Source organism: Symphalangus syndactylus, chromosome 22, assembly GCF_028878055.3.
Source record: "Symphalangus syndactylus isolate Jambi chromosome 22, NHGRI_mSymSyn1-v2.1_pri, whole genome shotgun sequence".
NCBI lineage: Eukaryota > Metazoa > Chordata > Mammalia > Primates > Hylobatidae > Symphalangus > Symphalangus syndactylus.
The window spans coordinates 51,298,752-51,318,452 of NC_072444.2; the positions used below are offsets into that span (position 1 = coordinate 51,298,752).

The 19,701-nt window shown below is 48.3% G+C and overlaps 1 pseudogene; it reads right to left on the reverse strand.

The window, feature by feature from the left end:
- Nucleotides 1-12,575: 12,575 nt before the first annotated feature.
- Nucleotides 12,576-14,183, reverse strand: LOC129472583 (large ribosomal subunit protein uL22-like; annotated as a pseudogene).
- Nucleotides 14,184-19,701: the final 5,518 nt, after the last annotated feature.

The following is a 19,701-nucleotide window of genomic DNA, read 5'->3' on the forward strand; positions in this document are numbered from 1 at the left end:
TTACAGTCTTAACAAGAGTCATGCCAGTCAGTGAGGTTCTAAGGATGGGAGTGGTGGGAGCAGTCCAGGCTGCAGGAAGGAACATTTTGTCACTGGCATTGTTTAGAATTGCTGGTGCATGCATGCTGGTAATAAAAAGCAGACCAACTTTCAGTGTCAGGCTGCCCTAACAAAGTACCATGGACTGGGTGGCTTAAGCAATAGACATTTCTTTCTCACAGTTGTGGAGGTTGGAAGTCAAAGGTCAAGGTGTTGGCAGGGTTGGTTTCTCCTGAGGCCCCTCTTCTTGGCTTGTGGATGCCGCCTTCTTGCCGTGCCTTCATGTGGCCTTTTCTCTGAGCCCATGCATCCCTGGTGTCTCTGTGTATCCAAATTTCCTCTTATAAGGACACCAGTCACATTGGATTAGGGTCCACTCAAATGACCTCATTTTAACTTAATCATCCTTAAAGGCCTTACCTCCAAATACAGCCCCATTTTGAGATACTGGGGGTTCAGGCTTCAACATATAAATTAGAGGGGACACAAGTCAACTCATCACAATCACCAAGCCCCAGTGTCCATGGGGGTGAAATATACTCTGCTACTGTTGGGCACCGCAGAACCAAGGGGCAGGAGAGAGTACAGAATTGAGAGCAACAATCCACCTATCAAAGTGAGGTGCTATCTCCATTTTTACAGATAAAGAAACAGGCCAAAGCCCCAGCCCCAGGCCACATCACATATCTAGGAAGCCGCATCAAGGGGTGCCTTAACTCCAGCACCTCACACAAATCCAGGTCTCTTTGCTGCCCTGGAGCGCGGCTGCTTCACCTTTTTCTTGTTCTCAACCCCCAGGCTCTGGACCTGTCTCGGTCCTCAGGACCATGTACATGGAAATTCTACTGCCAGAGCTGCCAGCCCATAACTTTTGGGAGAAACTCTCCCATCAGGGGTCCAGTGACAGCTGCCAGTGGGTGCCAGGCTAACAGGGTATTTGTGTTCCAGGTCATCTGGTGTAACTTGCTCCTTCCCCACCCCAGGACCGTCATCTCAGGGAGCCTGTTCTGGTGACTTCTGGAAAGGCCTGGAGTCATCAGGTAACTGCCAAGAGTCCTCAGTTTGCTTTTCCCCAGCGCCTTGTCGAGCTTCCTTGGGTGTCCCAGGTCTTGCTGTGTTCAGTACGGCTTGAGTCATACTTGGTCTTCTTGGGCAATGACAAAGGTGGCTTTTAGTTAGGGAAGGAAGACGGCCTCAGAGGGGAGAAGCCTATCAGCATTTCAAGCCCCAGGCGATGTGAAAAACAGAGCCTTTGTTTGGGAGTGTCAGCCCCCCAGGACTTGCGTGTTCTGCCCTGAAGTGTTTTCTGCTTTCTGAAGGCTGCAGTTCTATTCCTCATTTTATTGACTGCCTATGTGCCAGGGGCTTTGTGAATATTACTGCACTGAAATTCCCAATACCCAGCAAGAAGGCATTATTAGCCTCATTTTACAGATGAGAAAATAGAGATTAAACAATTTACTTAACTGTTTGAACTCCGTGGGGCACAAACATGAAATGATTCTATTTTTTCTCAAGATCTTTTTAGAGATTTATACCAAATCTCCTTTTCATAATTCCATAGCTTTTTGGTTGTTTTTAGGTATTAAAAAACCCCTACGGTCCAGTCCACTTTCTTTTCAAAGCCTCGAATCTTGAATCTGATATTATATCCACTGCCTGTGCTTCCCTCAGACCAGTCTGCCTCGAGCCAGGCACCTGTTGTGAGGGTGGGGTGGTCGGTCTTCATCCCTCTCCTCCCTCTTTTGATCCCTCTCTCTTCCCGTGCTTGGGGACTTGGGCAAGAGGAGGGAGTGCATTTGATTGTAGCCTCTTCTTTGCAGGTTTTGTGGGTTCTCTACTGCTGTTCTCAAGATGGCAGGTGTTGGGCCGGGCGTGATGGCTCACGCCTGTAACCCCAGCACTTTGGGAGGCGGAAGCAGGGGGATCACGAGGTCAGGAGATCGAGACCATCCTGGCCAGCAAAGTGAAACCCCGTCTCTACTAAGAATACAAAAAAATTAGCTGGGGGTGGTGGTGGGCGCCTATAGTCCCAGCTACTCGGGAGGCTGAGGCAAGAGAATGGCGTGAACCCAGGAGGCGGAGCTTGCAGTGAGCCGAGATCACACCACTGCACTCCAGCCTGGGCGACACAGCAAGACTCTGTCTCAAAAAAAAAAAAAAAAAAAAAGATGGCAGGTGTCCAAGTGCCATCTCCCAAGGGGGATGACTTTTGGTCCCTCCCTCAGCCTCTCCCTCTGACAGTTGGAGTCCCTCTGTCCGGGGTGGGCTCCTGGGGGCAATGCTGGTAGACAGGCCAGGAAACTTGCTGCCCCACGAAACTCGCAGGTAGGGCTTGGGCATGCGAGCTGCTCCACTGCAGACTCCTCCATCCTGCCCTGTGGATGCCCAAATGTGCTTCTTACGGGCATCCACAATCTGGAATTCTCTTGCAGTGCCTCCCTTGACTGGGGAGGGGAGAGCCAAAATACTGCCCAATACACTGCTCCTATAAACTCCAGGGAATTTCTCCCTGGAATCTCATCTTCTGCTTACACAGTCTGAGGGGATGGCAAGGCTGGAGTGTGGCTGGGTCTAGCAGAGCTGAGTTGGGACATTCTAACCAGTTTATTTTTATTAGGGTGAAATCCACATCAAATAAAATTAATCATCTTAAAGTCAAAATTCAGTGGCATTTAGTATCTTCACAATGTTGTGCAACCACCACTTCTATCTAGTTACAAAACATTTTAATCACCCGCAAAGAAAACTCTGCACCCATTAATCAGTTACTCCCCATTTCCCCTTTCCCCAGTCCCTGGCGACCACAAATCTGCTCTCCATCTCTATGGGTTTACAAGTGCATACATTTTGACATTTTTCTTTTGGGTCTGCTTTCCCTAAGATTAGCTGGATGACTCTATCAACCATGACCAAAACCTCCTTTTTAATTTTTTTTTTTTTTTTTGAGACAGAGTCTGGCTCAGTCACCCAGGCTGGAGTGCAGTGGTGCGATCTCGGCTCACTGCAAGCTCCGCCTCCCGGGTTCATGCCATTCTCCTGCCTCAGCCTCCCGAGTAGCTGGGACTAAAGGCGCCCACCGCTACGCCTGGCTAATTTTTTTATATTTTAGTAGAGACAGGGTTTTACCATGTTAGCCAGCCAGAATGGTCTCAATCTCCTGACCTCGTGATCCACCCGTCTCAGCCTCCCAAAGTGCTGGGATTACAGGCATAAGCCACCGCGCCCAGCCTAATATTTTTATTTCATTTTATTTTTTGTAGATATAGGGTCTCACTATGTTGCCCAGGCTGGTCTTGGACTCCTAGGCTCAAGTGATCCTTCCCTCTTGGCCTCCCAAAGTGTTGGGATTACAGGCATGAGCCACCATGTCTGGCTCACCAAAGGCTTCTGATATCCCTAATGGATCAAATATTTCTTGAAAATTTAAAGGGATTGTAGTATGTGGTGGGATTTTTAGGCAGGAACCACCAGTTATTAACTTTCAGTTACCATCTCTAAATGGCCATGACTGCACTGACCTCAGAGCCACAATCTGTCAGGCAACAGGCACTTAGTGAGAACCCTTGTCTGCATGTCATAACACAATGGTGGGTGCAATAGAAAAATGGAAAGAGACACGCATGGTACAGTGGAAAATCCACCCAAAGTGGATGCCTGTTCTGATGCCAACTTGCTATGCATTCTTAGACAAATTACTTAGCTTCCCTGGGCCTCAGTTTTTTTATCCATAAGATGAGTGATGACATATTATTTATGAAAATTGTAAAACAATAAAAAAGAAAAATCAAGTCTCAGAATAGGTAACCTTTAAGTTTTCTTTGATGTTAAGGTCATTATGAAACTTAGTTCTTGCCTCTGTGTGGCTTTACCTACTATGAGGAAAACAAAACAAAGAAATGTAGAAAAAAATAAAAGAGTCAGTACCAAGCTGTGGCTCAGTGACTTGGAGTCTCTAGGGGTCCAGAGAAGGGAGGAGAGGGTGTGTGCCCTGTGAGAGAAGGGCTGTGGACCAAAACTGACAGGATAGTTTTTACAAAGGGTACTGTGAGAAGTGGGCATGAGCAGGGTGTGCCAGTGCGACTGTATGTGTGTGTGTGTGTGTGTGTGTGTGTGTGTGTCTGCGTGTGATTGTCTAGTGGGGAGGACTGCTTAAGATTAAAAGACGCTCAGGAGACATATCTACCAAATGCAATGTGTGAACCTTGTTTAAATCTTGATTTGAACAAACCAACTGTAAAATAGACATCTTTGGAACAATTGGGGGAATTTGAATATGGATTGCATATTCGATGGCCATAAGGAAGTTTTGCTCATGTTGTTAGGTGTGTTAATTTGTGAACATGGGTGTGAACAACTAAATATGCCTGTTATGTAAGAAAATGTCCTTATTTTTCAGAGATACATGCTGAAATCATTTAGCAACATTATGATGCCTGAGATTTTTTTTCCACAAAAATAAAAATAGATGAAACAAATGTGGCAGAATGGTAATCATTGTTAAAGCTAAGAGATGGGTGTTTGGGTATTTCTTGTATGGTTTGTATGAGTCAGGATCTAACCAGGAGACAAAGACCACTGGAGTCTTGAAAACAGAAGGACTTTGAGGCAGAGTATTGGTTACACAGTGGGTGGGAGACTAACCAGCCAAACACACAACCCTGAGATTAGTGTCAGATGTGACAACCCTGGGCTGGGGGGCAAGGCCAGGAAAGTGCTGTCGCTGGAGAGCAGGGGCTGTAGCACAGGGGCAAAGCAGAAACCACAGCAGGCCTTTTGGGAGAGGCACTGGAGCCATGGCAGAACCGCAGCTGCAGCAGGGACACTACCCGAGGTAGAAAGAGAGGGAAAACCTTGGCTTGTCCCATCCTCCCACCTCCTTGTCTCTTGCTAGTGCTCCACGTTGGCCAAGCCCCATCTCCAACCAAAATGGAGTCATCAGGGGCAGCTCCATGCAACACAGAGCAGAGGAGGGGAGGGGCGAGTGGCACGGATGTGAAGCCAGACAGGTCCAGGGCCTGCGCTCTGCTCTCTCTGTGCATTTTTGTTTGTTTGTCTCATCTCTACCCTGAAGCATAGTTTGCACATTAGCATCTCATCCCTTCAAGCTTGCCATGGAGGCCTCTTGCCACCTTCCAGAGAGCTCTGGACAGCAGGGCCCGTGGGGCAGAAGAGCCATTATTTCCATTTTACAGCAGCTGCTGGAAGCTCAGATAACACCTTTCTGGCAAAGAAACCAAGAACGTTTCTGTGTCAGCTTCGCCTGCTGACAAGGACCCAGAAAGAATCCACTGCTGTCACTGCAGAACCTTCAGCTTTGAGGAACCATGGAGATTTGGCCTAATTCTCCACAGTGGTCCCAGTGGTGACCTAACCCAAATCCATTTCCTTGTCTTCCTGCCACCAGAACCTTGATTTTGTTCAGACTGATAATGTGCCCAGCTAAACAAATTTGCTTCCCCAGTGCTCTTGGAGTTACTGATGATCATGTGATCAAGTTCTGGCCAATGAGATGTGGATGGAAGTCCTTGGGGTAGGTGATCCTTCCAGAATAAAAAGGCAAGTCTCAGGACCGGCGCAGTGGCTCACGCCTGTAATCCCAACACTTTGGGAGGCCGAGGCGGGCAAATTGCGAGGTCAGTAGTTCCAGACCAGCCTGGCTAACATGGTGAAACCCTGTCTCTACTAAAAATACAAAAAATTAGCTGGGCGTTGTGGTGGGCGCCTGTAGTCCCAGCTACTCGGGAGGCTAAGGCAGGAGAATCTCTTGAACCTGTGATGCAGAGGTTGCTGTGGGCCGAGATCACGCCACTGAACTCCAGCTTGGGTGACAGTGCAAGACTCCTTCTCAAAAATAAAATAAATAAATATATAAAATAAAATAAAATAAAATAAAAAGGCAAGTCTCTTTACTCTCCCACATCTTTCTGTGTGAAACATGGGTGCAATGCCTGGTGATGTAGCAGCAGCCTTGTGACTGTGAGGGCTAATGTTAGATGCTGGGAGAAGAAGAAGGCTGGGACAATGATGACATTTTTGAGCAGCTTCACCAGTCCTGGAGTGCCTAACCCTGGACCTCTTGTAAGGTAATTAAAATAAATCTCTTACTTTTAACCCACTGTTTCTCAGGTTTTGTGTAATTTGCAGGTGAACACATACCTGACTCAAAGCAAAAAATATGTTTTTTACTCAACAAAAGAAAAAAAGGAACCTGGCTTTTCCAGGAGGTAATACAAAAGAAGTAAAGTCGGTTACCAAGGAAGAGACTAGCAGCATTACCTCTATGGCACAGTGCTAGCCACTCAGCAAAGGAAATATATGCTGACAAATGGGTGAACAGATGTGAACAAGTGAGTGGCCATCTGAGCAGTGAATCTGAAAAGCATGAAGACTCATAGTGGTGAGGCCACCCCTTCCATTTCCCCACAGGAAACCAGCAACAAATGTTGCCAGAATTCGGCCGGGTGCTGTGGCTCACGCCTGTAATCCCAGCACTTTGGGAGGCCAAAGAGGGCAGATCACCTGAGGTCAGGAGTTCAAGACCAGCCTGGCCAACATGGTGAAACCCCATGTCTACTAAAAAAACACAAAAAGTAGCCAGGCGTGGTGGTGTGCAGCTGTAATCCCAGCTACTTGGGAGGCTGAGGCAGGAGAATTGCTTGAACCTGGGAGGCAGAGGTTGCACTGAGCAAGATCACGCCACTGCATTCCAGCCTGGGTGACAGAGCGAGACTCTGCCTCAAAAAAAAAAAAATATATATATATATATGTATATATATATAGCCAGAATTCCTGGCATTGTCACAATTACCAGGGGTTAAGGAATTATTTCCTGAATGTCATGGTAAAAATGCAAGTAGATAACATAGAAGGAAAATACATACGTTTGTTCATCACCCAACAGGACTCTAAGGTGATAGGTGTAGTGGACACACCCTAAAATGGCCCCCAATGAGTCACACCCTGTATAACCCACACCGTCTATTCTTGAGTGTGGGAGGAAACTGGGACTTGCTTCTCATCAACAGAATATGGCCTGGCCAATGTGATGGACTGTCACTCCCTTGATTAAGTTATATTATATGGCAAAGGGGGGTTTATACACACACATATACACATGGATCTGAGGGAGCTGAAGGGAGAGAGTAACTCGCTTGTGCTGACTTTGTGGAAGTAAGCTGCCATGTTGTGAGAATGCCACATAACAAGGAACTATGGACAACCTCTAGAAGCTGAGAGGGGATCCTGCTGACAGCCAGCAAGAAATAGGGACTTCAGTCCTACAACCATAAGGCAAATTCTGCCAACAATCTGAATGAGTCTGTGAGACTTGGGAGACCTTGAGCCTAGTCAACAGCGTGTGCCCAGGCTCAGACCAGTCCCAGTACAGCCTCCAGATGAGAATGCAGCCCAGCTGATCCTTTGATTGCAGCCTTGTGAGTCCCTGAGCAGATGACCCAGCTAGGCTGTACCCAGGAACTGTGAGATAATAAATGTGTGCTGGAACAAGCCACTAGGTTTGTGGAAACCTCATACACAGCAATGGAATAGAGAATAAAGATGCTTTGGTCCAAGGAGCCTTTGAAAAGTCAGCCTGGGACCTGGCCTGGGGAGGGGAGATCTGGGCAGAACATTCATTTTTTCATTCATTCATTCATTTGTCAGCTGCTTAAAAAGAGCTACTAATACATGCCAGGCACTAGGTCACCAAATGAGGCTTTTGTCTCACACTCCTTTTTTCAGTTTTAGCCAGAGCCACAACTTTCCCTTCCAGATGTGGTTGAAGGGATAGGAAGGGGAATTCAAATTATACTGAGTTCCCACAGGACTTGGGCACAGAACCAGATGCTTTCCATATGTTGACTCTCTATCAGTCATCACAATGACCCATAAGGCATGGATTAATATAACCATTTTACAGATTTATAACACTGAGGTCACACAGTGGTAGAGCTGAGATTCTGAGAAATTAAGTCAGCTCCTCCCATTCTAAGCTGGGTTTTTGGCTTAGGGAAAAACCAGGTCATCTGAGCTCATGTGGCCTACTTTATTTTCTTATGTTTGCACAATGATGAAAATGTGTCCTACTTTATCAAGCCACCTTCCTCCTCCTCCTTTCCTCCCCTTCTTCTTTATCAGAAGCACATTCTTTTTTTTTTGAGACGGAGTCTGGAGTGCAGTGGCACAATCTTGGCTCACTGCAAACTCCACCTCCTAGGTTCAAGCGATTTTGCCTCAGCCTCCCAAGTAGCTGGGATTACAGCCATGCGCCACCACGCCCAGCTAATTTTTATATTTTTAGTAGAGATGGGGTTTCACCATGTTGGCCAGGATGGTCTCAATCTCCTGACCTCGTGATCCACCCACCTCAGCCTCCCAAAGTGCTGGGATTACAGGCGTAAGACACCATGCCCAGCCCAGAAGCACATTCTTAAGAGTTAAAATATTATGCATTAAAAAAATACAATCTGGTAGTAACTTATGGCGGCTTCTAAATGGAATAAATGTCTAGAGTACCTTCTTCACTTCCTTTGTCAGCATGTTCTTCCTCTTCCATGGAGACATTATTAGACCATGCTTTCAAATGCTTTCTAAATTTGAATCTGGTGTCAACACTCCTTTCAGCTGCATTCCACTGCATTGCTGTGAGGGTTTAGTGAAATAACACAGATAAAGTATCTGCCTTTTTTTAAATACAAAGTTCTGTATTTTTCTCTTTTCACTTACCATCTGCATTGGTCAGAGTCCTGGCAGGAATGGCATTCATACTGATGCTTCAGATGAAGGGCTATTTAGTAAAGGATGATCTACAGAGATGTGGACAAGTTTAAGGAAACCAACAAAGGATGTTGAGGCACCCAGCAGTTGGCAATAGCAGGAAGCTGTTACCACCCTTAGGATCAAGGGAGTAAGGGCGAAAAATGGTGGTCACAGAGTCCAAGGGGAGGCTGCCCAGTGGAAGCCGCAGTCCTGGAGGCCCTGAGACAGGCAGAGAGTTGAGGAGACAGATCCCAGCCTCTCCTCCCAGCCTTCCGTCTTCTGCTGGTGTCTCCTGTTGGCTGAATCCAGCTTGGAGCCAGAGGGGAAGGGAGTTGGGGTGATGCGGAGCATGAGACCAACCTCCTGGGGTGCGGGGCAGGGCAGAGCACGATTCTGGAAGAACGAATGGAGAAAAACATCCACATTATATGTGAGCACTATTCCATGTCATTAAATATCCTTGGACGTCAGGGTTTTCAACTGCTAAATAACATTTCATCATACGGTGGGACTACAAGTTATTATTAGTAGTAGTATGAAGGGAGATTTGGAATGGCCCCTGTTCAATGAGTGTGATGGGCATCTTTGCCCATAATTATTTGTCAACATCTGCCATTTTACATGACTCAGTGGATGGGGCCTCTCCACAGGCCACAGGCTTGGAGAGTTCAGGCGAGAAACCCCAGAGGCCCAGCCTCGCTCCCAGCTGTCCCAAGAGGTCCCTGGAAACCATAATGTGCCATCAACAACTACTTTCTTTGTCCAGTTACAAGGCAGGAGTAGCACCCAAAAGAACCGTTCTAGAGGAAAATGCAGGGCTGGGCCCAGGGCTGAGGGCTGAGGGATAAAAGTCTAACGGTGACAAAGGTGCCACTCCCTAGCAGGCTAGTAAAGCGAGGAGGCGCTCCTAGCTCTCTGGGCTTCCACCAGCCCCTCTCCCTGGGGCTCCTGCTGAGCCGGCCACGCCCTGGGTCACGGTGAGCTTGCTCCCCCTGCTGGCCAGACAGGGCACCTGCGGGAAACAGTGCCCAGCGGGCTCCTGCCGGTCACAGGAATTGGCCACTCTGAGGATAGTCAATAGTATGCACCCAGGCTCTGGTACCTGCCCCCTGAGAAGTTCCCACAGGGCTTTGAGCATCCAAGGGATGACATCCCTGGGATAGAGGACTGTTTTGTTTAGAGCAGGAGCTCTGACACTATTGGAAATCTGAATTAGCATACATATTAAGAACCTTAAAATGTTCAATTCAGCCTCACCTCCTCCAGGAAGCCTTCTGCAATCACACTCCCCAACCACCCAGTGCAATCTTTATGCCCTTTTCCCCTGCTCTCATGGCATTTTTGCTTGTCTCTGACTCAGGTGAATAAGAAAAGTAACTTTATTTTGCATTAATTTTTACATTTTTATTTTGAACTCCAATTCCACCAAAAAGTGGTAGTAACTTAATTTTAGTCATTTCAGGGTTCTCTCCTGCCCTTTCCCTGGGATTATGTCCTAGAGCAAGGTGGGTGAACAAAGGAACTCTTATGTAGTGCCAAGACATAGGAGCCACCAATCCTCTTTGTCATCTGTCCTCATAAGTACCATCTCACTCACTGCTGAGATGCTCCTGGGCAGCAGCCAGCAGCCAGCAGCCAAGGAGTCCCCATGAAGAGGCCCCACATTCCTGATGGTGGGACCCCTTCACTTGTTACGTTGGTGAAACTGCCTTTGCAATATTATGACTGAGGAAATGATGACAGTGAAAGAAATCAGACCTAACCGACTCCATCTTGTTTCTAATGTTTAAGCTGTCCTTGTTCATTCCTGGGCATAGGCCAAACTAACTTTGGGAAGGAATTCAGTTCACGGTTTGACCATGAAACAAAATCAGTTCTTGCCTGGGGACCAGCCCAGCTTTGCAGGACTAACAAATTAGCTACAGGATGAGAAATTACATTTTGGGGGTCATGCAGCCTCCAGCTCCAAGAGTCTGCACCTCCCCAAATTGCTCCTGAGGATAATAGCACTATTGTAAAACCTAAGATCCGTGCTTGAGATATTTTGCAGACTCTGCATTCAATGGATCAGCTGAGAAACTAGATCGGTAATCTGACTCAACCAGTTCTGCTATCCCACCCAGGAACAGAAGACAGCAAGAAAAGCTCGCTTTGATCCTCTCTGATTCCATCTCTAATCTGATCAATCAGCACTCCCCACTTCCCAAGCCTTCCTATCTGCCAAATTATCTTTAAAAACTCTGATTTTAGTAATAATAGAGACGGACTTGAGTAATAATAAAACTCCTGGTCTCCTGCCCAGCTGGCTCTGCGTGAATTACTCTTTCTCCATTGCAATTCTCCTGTCTTGATAAATCGGCTCTGTCTAGGCAGCTAGCAAGGTGAACCCATTGGGTGGTTACACTGGGATTCACTGGAACCCCTCTGTGGCCTTGTCACTGCGCGACACTGGACCTTCTGAAAGAACAGGTAAGGAGAGCTCTATTCAGCTCTCCGCACCCCACCCCCAACCGGGCTCCCCTGACCCCCTAGGGAAATAAGGGCCAGGCTCCCTCTGCTCTCAATCCCCTCAACCCACCCGCGGTCTTGCCACCTCCCAGGGCCTCAGTTAGGAGGCAGGACCCAGAACCCACTTTTCACCTTTTTCCCTTCACCCAGCCCCAGGAACCTTAGCCTGGGCTCAACTTCCTCTCTTTTGCTCCTGTTGTTTTCTCCTAGATCTTTTGTCCAAGCCCAAGTCACTTTCTGTTCCCCTACGGCTCTAGGAAGGCTTGGAAAACAAAAGCCAGGAAGCAACTGCTTTTTTCTGCTTTCTGCTCTCATACCTCTTCCCTGGGGCAAAGGACACAGCAGCATAAATAGGGAGAAAAAAGGAATAAAGGGAAAAGGAGGTTGGAGGGATGGGGGAGGAATAACCTGCTGTTTCAGAACTACCAGGTCACCACACATTCCTGCCCTCCTGCCTCCACCTCTGTCCTTGGCTCTCCTGCCCCAGGATCAGTCAGGCCTGTGGCGAGTCAGAGAAGGCTGTGAGCCTTTTAGGGGCAGCATCCTCCCTGTGATCCCAGTCGCCAGCACAGGCCTGGCCTGAGGGAATTGCAAATGCATGCATGTAAAGATCTCAAAACAGCCAGAAAAAGGAAGGTTACCTATTCACGAAAGAGGCTGAGACAGCTGCAGAGAAAAACAAAGACATGTGGATCTCCTAGGACAGAAATCCACAGGAAAAACTGCCTTTAGTGAAGTGAGCACTTGCCTAGGAGCCAGGAGACCTAGAAAATGGTGTTTCCATTTTACCATAGGCCAGGTCTTGTCATTGAATCTAGGAAGCAGAAGTAAAGAGAAAAGATCATGGCCTTTGCAGTTGATGCTGCCTTTTGAAACATGGCCCGATGGTGGGTGCAACTGTGGGTAAGTTCTTAACCCTTAACCTTTCCATAAGTCTCATTTTTCTCATCTGCAAAGCAGAGAATCTCCCCATTGCAGTGTTGTGAGGATTAAAGGAGAATAGATATCAGAAGACCTAACATAGTACCTGCCTGGCGTATGGAGATGAGGCATTCTCTCCATGTGGACAAGCTCGAGTTGACCATTGCTTTAAATGTCCCGGAAAGCCAAGGACAATGCCATGGGAACTCTCAGGCTCCCAACAAGAGTAAACTGAAAGAAACAATGATACTGGCCTCACCTTGAAAGTCACTGGCCTGCAGGTTCCCATGGCGCCCAGCTTCCTGCTTGTTCCCTCCCACGATCCATGCCCCAAGTACACCCACCTCCTGTTCCCATTCCTCTTTCCTGTTCCTTCTTTCTGTTTCCTTTTAATTGCATTTATTTTATGCTGAATTTATTCCAGAGCCGTACGTTTTTGTTTCTTTAGTTTCTTCTGCGATAACTTTTTCTTCTGGGCAACCTCCTCTTCTGGTTTAGGAACAATTTGTTCCTTTTCAGTAAGGATGATCTCGATGTGGCAGGGAGAGCTCATGTGTGGGTTAATCAACCATGAGCTCTGTAAGTCTGGAGGGGCATTTTAGGTGCTTTATTCACCTGGATGTGCTCAATGACCAAAGAATCTACATCTAAACCCTTAAGTTCAGCATTGCTCTCTGCATTTTTATGCTAGTGCAACAAAAACTCAGCACTCTTTCTGGACCACTGACCTTGTGTCCAGCCTCACTTCTTGGCCTGGGCACTACAACTCCCCCACTGTAACATCGGAACGGCCCTGATATGGTCTGGCTCTGTGTCCCCATCCAAATCTCATCTGGAATTGTAATCTGAATTGTAATCCCCACGTGTTAGGGGAGTGAACTCGTGGTGAGACAGCCAGGTGGGAGGGGGTCCCTGGAAAAACTCCAACTGGCTTGCACCCTGGGGTGGAGCCTTGGGAAGTTCACTCCATTTGCAGTGGGGAGGAGCCTGGCCCCTGCTCTTCCTGTGTGGAACCTGGGATTCCAGCTGCAGGTGGGAAGCACTCTAGCAGGGACTCTAGCCTAGCAAGACAGTGGAACCCTGTCTTACTCACCATTCAAATTGTCTGCGAGCCTGAATTTTCGTAGCTGTGGGACAAAGAGCCCTGTCTTTAGCTGAACTAAGGAAAAGTCCTGCAACAGTGGGAGGGGATTGGATCATGGGGGCGGTTCCCCCATGCTGTGCTTGTGATAGTGAGTGAATTCTCACGAGATCTGATGGTTTTTTAAGGGGCTCTTCCCCCTTCGCTTGGCACTTCTCCTTCCTGCCATCTTGTGAATAAGTCCTTGCTTCCCCTTCGCCTTCTGCCATGAACATAAGTTTCCTGAGGCTTCCCCAGCCATGCTGAACTGTGTGAGTCAAACCTCTTTCCTTTATAAATTACCGAGTCTGGGGCAGTTCTTTATGGCAGCGTGAAAACGAACTAATACAGGTACACACTGTCTCTGTAAAGTGACATCATTCAGACACTTCGTGGCTTTTCGTATATGCACACCTTTGATGACCTGGGCAGTTTCACAAGTGTCCTTTTTTTTTTGTTTTGAGACAGAGTTGCACTCTGTCGCCGAGGCTGGAGTGCAGTGGCACCGTGTTGGCTCACTGCAACCTTCGTCTCCTGGGTTCAAGCAATTCTCCTGCCTCAGCCTCCCAAGTAGCTGGGATTACAGGTGCCCACCACCACGCCTGGCTAATTTTTATATTTTTAGTAGAGACGGGGTTTCACCATGTTGGGTGGGCTGGTCTCGAACTCCTGAACTCAGGTGATCCACCCACCTTGGCCTCCCGAAGTGCTGGGATTACAGGCGTGAGCCACCACACCTGGCCTCACGAATGTTCTTAAAGTGAACACAAAGATGGAAACATCTTGGTTTGCAAGATTTAGTAGGGTTTTCTGGGCCAAATGAATAGCGAACCATTTTCACAGATCACCTCAAGCCACTTAGGAGAAGACCCTCATCTGCTGTTTCACTTCCATCCTAGGTTCCTCTTCACCCTGAAGTTTGGTCATTAGAACCAGTGAGCCAATAACTTGCTTCCTTACCTCCTGTTGTTCAGCCAGAATGTCTTGGCACCTGTGTGCAACCTGCTGGGGCTCAGAAAATTATACCTCAAAGTATGGTGCTTCGGTGTGCTGAGCACTTTTAAATGAAAGGAAGTTGGAAGGCCTTAGAGGCGGTCTCAGAACCAAAGACTTCCTAGCCTTCTCTTGTTTCTTCCCCCACCTGTGCAGAGAGGGCATCTCTCTGAAGTTCCCTCCAGAAGGAACACTTTGACCCCCTTCCTAGGAATCTCATCAAATAACCGGAAAGATTAGCCACGGGAGAAGAGAAAAGAATAAAAGTTGCTACCACACCCAGGCAGACTTTTCATCTGTTCTTCTGAAGGCTGCTCCAAGAGATTATTGGGGAGACTTTGCCTGCATAATAAGGCAACCTTTGTTCACTGTGAAGTTCCGCCCCTCACCTTCCTGCAAGTTGGCTTCGCCTCCCCTGGAGCTCAGAGGAACTTCATCCCAGGCTATTGTCTGTTTTTTAGGCTCATTCATTTCCCCTAAAAATAATTTATTATGCCTCAAAATTGCCTATGTTCCCCCACCTCCCTCTCCCCTATGAAGAGGGTGCTATTTAAGCTCCAGCCATCTGGCCCTTCTTTGAGCCTCATATTTTGTATGGCTCCTGTGCATACTTGCACATTCATATATTTGCATGCCTTTAATCTGTCTAGTATCGGTTCATTTCAGTGAACCTTCAGAGGGTGGAGGGGAAGCCCTCAGTGAGGTTGCTGTGAAGAGGACGGAGACAGAAAGCAAGGAATCCAGGGTAAGAGAGACAGAGGAAGCTGAGGCAGCCATGACAGCACAGACAGAGGGGAGGGTGAGGAATCAAGCAGTTTTCTGGGAAGGGGGGCCTGCAGTGCTTTAGGCAGAGGGAACAACATGTGCAAATATCTGGAGGTAAGAAAGAATAGCCTGGACTTCGTTTTTTTTTTTTTTAGATAGAGTCTCTCTGTTGCCCAGGCTGGAGTGCAGTGGCTCCATCTCAGCTCACTGTGACCTCCACCTCCTAGGTTTAAGCGATTCTCCCGCCTCAGCCTCCTGAGCAGGTACACACCACCACGCCCGGGTAATTTTTATATTTTTAGTAGAGATGGGGTTTCACTCTGTTGCCTGGGCTGATCTCAAATTCCTAGGCTCAAGTGACCCACAAGCCTTGGCCTCCCAAAGTGCTGGGATTACAGGCATGAGCCACAGCACCTGACCAAATAGCCTGTACTTCTACAGAGCTGGATCCCTAAAGCAGGCACATGTGGAGACAGGAAGTGGAGGCAGACCCTGACCCCGCAGTCCTGTTTAGGAGTTTGGTTCCGTGTCTTGTTGTGGTTCAATTCAAGGCAAGTTGAGTGTGACCAGCACCTCTGGGAACTGTACCTTTGGATATCCTAAGGAAGCCAAGGTGTGCTGGGACTGTCAGCACCAGCCTGCAGCTGGTCAGCCAGGTCTGTGTCTGGCCATGTGAGAATTTCTCCAGGGCAGGGTGCTTCCCTCAGAGATGGGAGTAGCTGGAGAGACAATCGATTTCAACAGCAGAGTGAAGCTAGAACAAAAGCTTCCAGACAAAGGCGGGGAAAACCCCTGTCCATCCTTCACAAGACCCTATACAATCTGGCCCCTTCCCCCACCTCCCTAACATCCTTTCCACTTCTCCTCACCACCTCTCTGCTCCAACTTCAAATGTGCCAGGCCCACTTCTGCCTCAGGGCCTCTGCCCTTGTCTCCCCTCTGCCTGGAATGCTCCGTCCCGGGATTTCCACTTGGTTCACTTCCTCTTTGCTCCATTGTCACCTTCTCAGTGGAGGCTGTCCTTGGCCACACTGTTGAGAAATGCATCTGCCCCCTATACCCAGCCCTTTCCATCCCTTGTCCCACTGCTGCCCTGCTTATCATCCTGGATGCTCTATAATGACTTACTCCTTGCTTATTGGCTGTGCCTCTCACTAGAATATAAGAGCAGGCATTTTTATCCATTGTGATTTCTCTAGGACCTAGAACAGAGCCTGGCACATAGCAGATGTTCAATAAATGTGTGCTAATAAATGAAGGATTGGTGGTAGAGATGTGGCAGGTTTGTGTGAAGCACTGCCCCACACCGTGGTCACCATGAGGTCCGTGACAAATGATAATACCAGCAATAGACCTTCTCCCCAGGTCTAGTCCTACTGGGGTTTACAGTACCCTCAATAATGACCTCAACAGCTGCCACCCAGCTACACTCTTCCTTGGTTCTAGTTTAATCCCTGAGGATTGAGCTCTGCCCTCATGCTTTTGAACGGCTGGGATTTCTGAACACTGTCCCCATTCAGGCTGCCTATACCTCACTCATGCATTAATTCATGCATGGCTCCTGGGCCAGGCCCTGTAGGATGGTCTGCAGCCACAGGGATGAGGTGGTCACAGCCCCTTGTGCCTCTCCCTGGTCTGGCTCACCCCTGAGGTCTGAGCTTGCCCACAGACTCAGGGCAGCTGCATATCTTTTGTTGGGTAAATCAAACAGTCCTAGGTTTCAGGCCAGGCTGGGCCATGCTCACAGTGGGCCCCTGCAGAGCCAGTCCACTTCTTTTGCTGCTGAGGCTTCCCAAGGCCACACAGCTGGATGGGGGCAATGCCAGGACTCAAAGCAAGATGCACGGTCAAGGCCACTGCCATTTTTGCTACACACCACATAAACTCTGAAAATCCACTCTCAAAAGAGGATCAACTGTGTACAATTTACTACCCCAGGGTGCTGTGAAGTTCAAAAAAATAACATATATGAGAGTATTTATAAACTGATAAATATGTCTTACAAATCTGGACTTTTCCCCAGAGCCTTGCGCTGTGACTTGTACACAGCAGGTGCTCACAAAATGCTTTTGGATTGGATTCTCAGCCCGCAGGCCTCCCTGCATGGCGCTTCCTCCCCGCCTCTCTGCCCTTGCTCCATCTCCCATACCCCCCACCCACTCATCAGTCACTGAGCACTCCAGCGGACCAGGTGCCCAGCCAGGTGCCCAGGATGCAAGAAGGAAGGCCAGGCCCTGCCTGCGAGACATTCACAGCCCAGTTGGGAGAGACAGACAAGGAACCAGACAAAATGCAGTGTGAAAAGTGCACGGCAGAGTGTGCCAGGCTGCCATGGGAACAGAGGGGAGGGCTTGTAACCACAAGAATGAAAACAGCTCCTTACATCTGTGCATTGCTTTCTGCTTTTCAAAGGGCTGGGTGTGAAAGGTGGGGGAGGGATAGAGAATGACGACATGGCGTTTTCCCAGTCCCATTTGTCCACATTCCGGGGCTGTCACCCTCGTTGACCTTATGCTCTTTCAATGGAAAAAAAGGAAGGACACAAAGAGACTCTTTCCTACCCAGAAATGAAGCATTTTTAGCAGCTCTGTGTTGCACAATCATTGCCTGATGTTTGTTTTTCAGAAGGGCTTTGCCGTATCCGCTGACACTGAGCTGTAAAGACCCAAGCATTAAAAATTTGCAGTGCTGCCTCCCAGGAGCAGAATTCTCACCTCTGCTTAATGAGCCACTCCACACGTCCTTCTAGCTTAGTGCCCAAATGACATGAATTGTCCAAATAGAGTGAGAGAGCCCTTGTGGTGGTTTGGCTCCTAAGTATGGCATAGGAGCAGGCTGGGGTAGGTGATGCTGTGGTAACAACCCCCAAATCTGGGCCTTAAAAGTACAGAGGCTTATTTCTTGTCCTGCCACAGGCCCATGATGCAGTGGGCTCTGCTCTCCGCCATCCTCACTGGGGGCCCAAGGTCTGGGGTCCCATCAGGGGCATGTAAGACAGAGAAGGGCACCTTGGCTCTCAAATGCTTTTGTGGGGAAGTGACCCTGCGCATATCAAATCCACCGGCCAGAGCAGTCATGCGGCCACACCTACCTCCAAAGGGGCCAGGAGGAGGATGGAGACAGTGCCCGGCCAACAGCACTGTTGCACGCACAGGGTCCAGGGCAGAGTCCGCTCCTGCACTAAACTCCAGCCCTGCTGTCTCTGAGGGGACCTAAGGCCCTACTAAGAGCTGACCCACTCTCCCCGCACCTCTGCTTCAGATATGCTGAGAATCTGGTGGGGCAGTGAGTTAACATCACCCTTATTTAGGCTGGACTTCCAAATGCTGCCTGAGGGGTGTGTGTGTGTGTGGGTGTGTGTGTGTGTGTGAGGTGTGAGGTGAGTGGTGTGTGTGGAGGTATGGTGTGTATGTGTGTGTATGGTATACTGCACAGGTGTAGTATGTTGCACGTGTGGTATGTGTGATGTGTATATGTGTTTGTGTTGTGTGTGCATGGTATGTTGTGTGTGGTGTGTGGCATGATGCGTGTGTGTGGTATGTGTGATGTGTGTGGCATGTGGTGTATGTGTTTGTGTGTGGCATGTGTGTGGTGTGTATGTTGTGTGTGTGGTTATGTGCGATGTGTGTGGTATGTGGTTTGTGTATGTGGTATGTGTGTGTGGTATGTTGCATGTGTGTGATGTGTGTGGTATGTGGTTTGTGTATGTGGTATGTGTGTGTGGTATGTTGCATGTGTGTGATGTGTGTGGTATGTGTGGTATGTGTAATGTGTATGCGGTATGTGGTGTATGTGGTATGTGTTTGTGGTATGTTGCGTGTGTGGTGTGTTTGTGTGTTGTGTGTGGCATATGTGTGATGTGTGTGGTGTGTGTGTTGTCTGTGTGTGGGGTATGTTGTGTTTGTGTTGTGCGTACAGTATGTTGCATGTGTGGTGTTTATGTTTTATGTGTGTATGCCATGTTGCATGCGTGTGGTATGTTTGTGTTGTGTATACCATTATGTGTGATGTGTGTGCTATGTGTGATGTGTATGTGATATATGGTGTGCATATGTGGTTATGTGGTATGTGTATGCAGTATGTGTTTGTGTGCTGTGTGTGTGGTATGTTGTGTGTGGTGTTTGTGTATGGTATGTGTGATGTGTGTGGTATGTGTGATGTGTATGTGGTATGTGATGTATGTGGTGTTTGTGTGTCGTGTGTTTGTGTGGCTTGTGTGATGTGTGTGGCATGTGTGATGTGTATGTGATGTGTGGTGTATGTGGTATGTTTGTGTGTTGTATGTGTTTGTGGCATGTGATGTGTGTGGTATGTGGTATGTTTGTGTGTGATATGTGTGATGTGTATGGGTGTCTTCTGTGACTCCAGCTGGTGGGTAGCGCTCATGTAGGTGGGTCGCGTGGCACCTGCAGGCGCCCTCTGCTTCAGGTGTGGCTGAGGCCTTTTCCTTCAGAAGGGGTTGCATGGGCTTGAGAGGCTCTGCCCTGAGGTATGCAGAGAATGTTAGCCTCAGTGTTGGCTTCCCTAAAAGTAGTCAATCTTGACCTCTAGGGCACACACAGGTCAGCTCAGAGAGACGCTTGTGCAGACAGCAG